This window comes from Ixodes scapularis, unplaced genomic scaffold, assembly GCF_016920785.2.
Source record: "Ixodes scapularis isolate PalLabHiFi unplaced genomic scaffold, ASM1692078v2 PGA_scaffold7__128_contigs__length_106722199, whole genome shotgun sequence".
Lineage (NCBI taxonomy): Eukaryota > Metazoa > Arthropoda > Arachnida > Ixodida > Ixodidae > Ixodes > Ixodes scapularis.
In genome coordinates this window covers 28,177,623-28,184,706 of record NW_024609882.1, presented here as the reverse complement: position 1 = coordinate 28,184,706, position 7,084 = coordinate 28,177,623, and positions in this window count along the sequence as shown.

The following is a 7,084-nucleotide window of genomic DNA, read 5'->3' as shown; positions in this document are numbered from 1 at the left end:
TGCCCTTGTCAGCAGGCGAAAGTTCAACACACCCAATTTCGTCAGCTTGCATTTAGTTATTTTTAGAGCGCAGCTCTTAGGGGCCCGTTTCCGGCTTGAGCGGCGTCGCCGTCGGCGTCGGCGTCGCCGTCGCCGTCGCCGTCGCCGTCGGCGTAACCGCGCGGTGCATCATGGGAAATGTCCCATAATGCACCGCGCGAGCCCCCCACCAAGGTCACTTGACCTCATGGGGGGTCACGTGACCCCCCGAAGTCACGTGGCCCCCTCCTCGAGGTCACGTGACCCCCGCCGATGTCGCGTGACCCCCCGATGACGTCATCGTCACTGATGACGTCACCGGCATCCACATCGTCATCGTCATCATCACTGATGACGTCACCGGCATCCACATCGTCATCGTCATCATCACTGATGACGTCACCGGCATCCCCATCGTCATCGTCATAACTGATGACGTCACCGGCATCCGCATCGTCATCGTCATCATCACTGATGACGTCACCGGCATCCACATCGTCATCGTCATCAACACTGATGACGTCACCGGCATCCACATCGTCATCGTCATCATCACTGATGACGTCACCGGCATCCGCATCGTCATCGTCATCATCACTGATGACGTCACCGGCATCCACATCGTCATCGTCATCATCACTGATGACGTCACCGGCATCCACATCGTCATCGTCATCATCACTGATGACGTCACCGGCATCCACATCGTCATCGTCATCATCACTGATGACGTCACCGGAATCCGCATTGTCATCGTCATCATCACTGATGACGTCATCAGTGACGTCACTGATGTCGTCACCGGCATCCGCATCGTCATCGCCATCATCACTGATGACGTCATCAGCGACGTCACTGATGACGTCACCTACATTCGCATCGTCATCGTCATCATCACTGGTGAAGTCATCAGTGACGTCACTAATGACGTCATCGGTACCCGCATCGTCATCGTCACTGATGACGTCATCAGTGACGTCAGTGATGACATCATCGGCATTGGGGGTCACGTGACCCCCAAGGTAACGTGACCCCCCCCTGGTTAGTTTAACCCCCCCCCCAGTGCCCTTCCCTCCTCCTCCTCAAGAGCTGCGCTCTAATTCGGCGTTACAGGGAGTTGTAAGCGGCTTTCATTTTTTTTGTAACTAATCAGGGTGAACGAGATTTGGTAGAAATGTGCGGAATATAAACATAAACATAGTACATTTCTTTCAAATTGGATAAGCGGTTCGGAAGTTCACTGTTTTGGGGTAGTTTCCCCGTCGCACGACTCACGCGGAGACAGACCAACGGCTTGCGAGGAACCAAAGAAAAACAAAGAAAGCAACCTGTAAGCGTGATGACCTGTGAGTGTGAGGACCTGTGGGTAAGATGAGCGTCAAGACCTGTGTGAGTGTGAGGACCATGAGGAGCTGTGAGTATGAGGACCTGTGAGTGCGAGGACCGTGATGACCTGTGAGTGCGAGGACCGTGAGGACCTGTGCGAGTGCGAGGACCGTGAGGACTTGCGAGTGTGAGGACCGTGAGGAGCTGTGAGTGCGAGGACCTGTGAGTGCGAGGACCGTGATGGCTTGTGAGTGTGAGGGCTGTGAGGGCCTGTGTGAGTGTGAGAACCGTGAGGACCTGTGAGTGTGAGGACCGTGCAGAGCTGTGAGTATGAGGACCTGTGAGTGCGAGGACCGTGATGACCTGTGAGTGTGAGGACCGTGAGGACCTGTCAGTGTGATGACCTGTGAGTCTGATGGCCTGTGAGTCTGATGATTTGTGATGACCTGTGAGCGTGATGATATGTGAGCGTGACGACCGTGATGATGACGGCGATTGAGTTTTGGTTTTGTGTTGAACCGTGAGGGCGAGTCCGGGTGATGACCCTATTTTGAATAAATCGTGATCGTGAGTGGGCGCGAGTCCTGATTGAGGAAAAAATAGTGATCGTGAGTTTGAGTGAGGACAGCTTAAAATGCCGACCTATGTTTGGAGCATGTGGAAAATGACAACAGATGCATGTACAAATTCTAATAACAGTCTCGTTCGTTTGCACTTTGTGCTCAGTTGAGAGGTGTTTGGCCATCCGTGGATTTGCTGAAGGCGAGAAAGACATGTAGGATCACTGGAAAAGTGAGAAAGTCGGCGCGTTTCTTTTCAACGTCCAGCTTCCAGCACGTGCTTTACGTCTTCCGGCATACTTCAACAATGTGTGCGCGTTCAGGAAAGACAGCAGTTGATGTTGCTCCATTTATCTTATGCTCACTAGACAAAATCAATGCAGACATTTCCTTCTCTTTAATTTTAGTTGAGAATTCAGAAGTCAAGAAAACCTCACTTTCATTCATTTAGGCTGTACAAAAAAAGATGTATTAACACCAGAAAAAAAAAGATAGGCGTTTAAAGGTCTTGAAAACGTACAGCTGTCGGGAAAATTATAAAGAGCTTTGACACTAAAGTGGAGAGGAAAGCATCATATATTTTACATCTTACTCAAACTCGGCGTTCTTAATGCTCGTGTGTAAGGCACCAAAGCACAAACCATAACACCAAAACAAACAAAAAATTAAAGAAGCTAGACTTTTTCACGAGTGTGAGATAGGATGAAACTTATTCTTTTTCACAAACCAAGCATGCAAAGCGAACGAGGAATAATAATTTTCACGCTTAATAAAGCATATCTGCTGCGAGCGCCAGGCCTCGGCCAGCCGTCGGATGGCTGTGCTCCAGCCCAGTTCCTTCACCTAACCCCCAGAACCTTCCTATACCTACCATTATACTTCAGCCTCTGTCGCACTTACTATCAAGTTCACAACTGCTTTCTCCCTGAGAAATGAAAACTGACGTCAACGTTTCAAAGCTATTTTGGAAATTGAAGGCAGGTGGCACCACGTGCCGCGACCCCTGCACCATGGCCATAAAGATTATGCATTCAGTCCGAGCGCAGCGGACCTTACGAGCCATCCCAGCCAATCCAGCGTGGAGAGCGTCTCATGTGATTTTGAGCTCCCTGCGTCGCTCTGCCCAACCGGCAGGTCACGCGATTTTTTCCCGGCGCTGGATCGGCTGGAATAGCTCGTGGCGTCGACTGCGCTCGGACTGAAGATGGAACGGAGTATAGAAAAAAAGGTCCGCCATTTTCCCATGCATTCTGGCTGCCGCTAGCGGCGGGGCATGGGGGTAGACCTTCGGCGTCTCACACATGGTTACCAACTGCCTTCGATTTTACGATTATAATTATCATCAAAGCAGTTTAATAAACTTCAACAATCCACATACTTACCGGTGGAAAGATATTCGCGTTCCTTTCGAAGCTTTTTGCGTAGCGCGCAGGTGTAAGGCCTCGTCAACGCAAAACTAAACCAGATACTGGCTTCGCTGGTCGGGTGCGCCCAAGAAATACGAAACCAGGCAACCACCAGATTTCCGAGATTTCGACAGCAGGGAAGTTAATGCAGCGTAATGAGTATATTGCTCTTTATAAGCGTTATTATAGCTCAAAATTTAGTTTACAACAATAAATAATCACTGTTTATATTGCTGGGTTTTCAGTCTTCGCGATTACCATTGCGACTGTCCTTCAGCTGTCAACATTGCTTTCTTTCTCTCGTGTTACGTCGCTCTCTTTCGCGATCTTTCACTCGGGACTCCGGATGTCAGTGCACAGGATTTGCCACTCCTCCTCACTCAACTAACTATTGTGACTAAAAGGAGAAGGTGTGACTATCGGAGGAGGCAAGGCCGTCCCGCTGCGTGATCATGCCGCGAGTGGCGCTGTCGTCAGCAGCGCGATCAGCCCGTTCCGTGTCCACGCTGTCGTCTGCACGTTGTCGCGGTCACTTCAGTTTGCTCTGTGAGCCCCGATGTAACACTTGTGTCACAAGAAATCATAGACTTAGATTTTAATTTTGTTCGACCGTCGTAGTATGTTATTTGGGTATTCGCAACTCTCTTGAGTTTTAATCATTGGCCGATCACGGAATCTTGCACGCAGGGGCAATCCAAGTACTTGCCTTTATCTTTTGATGAGTCAGTGGGGAGCGAGATGGGATTGGAAAATTTTCAGTGTCGTGCTACAAGCGAAGGATGATAATGATTTGATTTGTCATTGTTTAATGTTCACGTTTTCTTTACTGCACTACTTAAACTGTTGTCGAATAATCCAGTGGTACAAGCGAGTTTATGCATATTAAATATGTGAAATTGAGTACCCGAGAAAGCAGAATTTTACTTACGTTAAAGGGATACTGAACCGAAATCTGGATTTCGCAAAGTAAGGCTGCAGAAGTGTTGAACGGGACGCTACGAACCCCAAAACATCACTAGTACATCGATATCTCAAACAGATGGCCATACTTTTGGAAAAGAAGGGCGTGATCAAGCGAGTTCTTTGACGTAACTGTCCTCCGGGAGAATTTGAGAACGAGGAGAAGCGGCCTCGCTTCTCTCCTCCTCGCTCCGGTTCACCAGCTTGACGGGACGTAGCGAGGAGAGAGAATGGGGATCGTGACGTGCCTCGTCTCGTCGGCCTCGTCGGCCGAATTCGATCGCGCACTTCTTTTCCAAAAAATATGGCAATCGGTTATATATATCGCCGTATGAGTGATATTTTTTGGTTTTGCAGCTTCCCGCCTATCCGCCCGGCCTTGTTTAGTGAGCTCGAAATTTTGGTTCAGTATCCCCTTAAGGCTTTGTGTTCTTGCGTGCAGGTAGTCGATTCTTAGAGCTTTGTATATGTCTATTGGGACTTTTCTCGAAAATACTATTTCTAACAGTTTCATAAATTTGTGTATATAATTGATAGCCTTTGCACATCACACCAAAATAAAGGGTGAATTGCACAATGTAACATACTTTAACGCCAATCCAAAGAATGCATGAACACTTTAATAAGCACAAAACCGAAAACAGGGTTGTGAAAATCTCGCTAACAGCACGAACATGAGCCGGCAGTCAGTCTCATAAGTCAGGATTTCTCGACAACAGAACGACTATGTAAACAATTCAGTGGTCAAAAATTTATTTATTCAAAATACCCCTAAAGGCCCTCTGTAGAAGGGTGTTTCATAGGGGGGGAGGAGCAAACATATTACTCTACACACAGAAAAACAAAAGGCATACAAGGCAATATAACAACCAGGAATAAATAAGAATGCTAAGTATTAGTACAACTGCACGAGTTCTTGGGAGTTTCAGAAATCTAGTTCAGTTGCAATGTGAGCCGGTAGGTTGTTTCAGTCGATTATGGTTCGTGGTATGAATGATCGTGCATAACTAAATGAGCGGCATGTGATGCGCGTCACTTTGAATGAATGATCACGACGCGAAAGGATAATTGGGGGCGTTTGAAAAAAATCGTCGTGAAGCGATGCATGGCATTAGAGCTTGTGAAATAATGACGGACTGGCATGTTTACGGCGGCATGACAGGTCTTGCAACTCAGCCTGATTTTTAATGCGGTGACACTGGAATATGGAGAGTAGTTGAAACAGGAAACGAGCAGCACGGTTTTCCAGGGACTCTATGTTACTTATAATGTAGGCTCGCTAAGGATCCCATATGGCAGAAGCATATTCAATTTTGGGGCAGATTAGAGTCATATAAGCAAGTTTTCGTAAATGAGCGGGTGCTTGTTTAAGATTGCACTTTATGAATCCTAGGGAACGGTTAGCGGAAGCGAGATCAATCTGGTAGTGCTAGGATAAATCAGACTGAAAGTGGACACCCACGTTCTTATATGTAGAAGTGAGCAACAATATTGTTTTTCAGAAGGTAAGAGGTTGGAATCTGAGTAGAGCATTTGGTAAATGATATGTTTTGTTTTATTACGGTTGAGGGTCATTAGCCACAAAGAACACCAAGTAGTTATCTTGTCCAGGTTTGATTGGAGAGCTTGGCGATCGGTGTTAGAAAAGATGTTATGGTAGATGGCACAGTCAGCAAAAGAACTGACTAAAGGTGAAATGCAAGTGGGTAGGTCATTATATGAGAAAAAGTAATGGACCCAGCACGCTCCCTTGGGAACTCCAGATTCCACTTGGGCAAAAGAGCTGGAATCGTTAATGGAGGTGAACTGAAGTCTACTTGAGAGAAAGTATTTTATCCATTAGAGGACACATGTTAAACTGTGCAGGTTTTAGTAAATAGCCTGTGATGGGAGACGCGGTCAAAAGCAGGGTTCGCACGGGTGCTTTAAAACCTTGAAAACCCTTGAATTTGAAAATGCCATTTTCCACACCTTGGAAGTCCTGAAATTTGTAGCGGTGCTTGAAAACCCTTGAACTTCCCTATGATAGTCAGTGGTGCTACATTTTTTATAATAATAAAATAGAATCATGATTTTTACGTGTAAGTTAAAAAAAATTTTCGAAACATACAACTCGGCATATTTGGTTGATACACGTTAAGCGCCTGGCTACAATGGTAGCAGTCCTGGTGGTTTCGAATCCGGTCTCGCCCGTCCGCTTTTCGTGATCTCGCGCCGTCGGTCGCTTACTCGCGTAGTGTTTGCTATTACAGCCCTGGTTTCCTTGTTTTGAGTCTGCTTTACGCAGCACATAGTGGACGTTGTTTAAGCTGTGCGCGATGCCCGGAAAGTGCAACTTCCAGCAGTCGTTATTGGGTCATGACGACTACAGACACTGGGTTGCGCCGGACCCAGAGAGCATGAATCGGGCAAAATGCAGACCTTGCGGGAAGACGTATGACGTCTCGTCAATGGGCGAGTCTGCACTAAAAAGCCACATGAAAGTGCGAAGCATAGTAGGAACACGAAGACGGCAGCAAGCAGCTCTATGAAGAACTATGTGACTCCGTGCTTTAGTGACCGATCATTCCTCGCGGGATCGAATTACGCGGGCTCGAATTTTCGCAAACCGTACCACAGCTGAAAATTTGGAATTATTCGCGGGTTCTAATTTTTGCGACTCGAATGTAGCTTCCGAGGTGTTGATATTGAGCCCAAATTGTTCGCGGGACTTGTTTTTCACGAATCGTGGGCAATTCGCGAAAATTAAGTCGTTTACAGTATTGAAGGAATCCTTTAAAATATATTTCCAGGTCCTTAAAGGTCCTTGAAAAC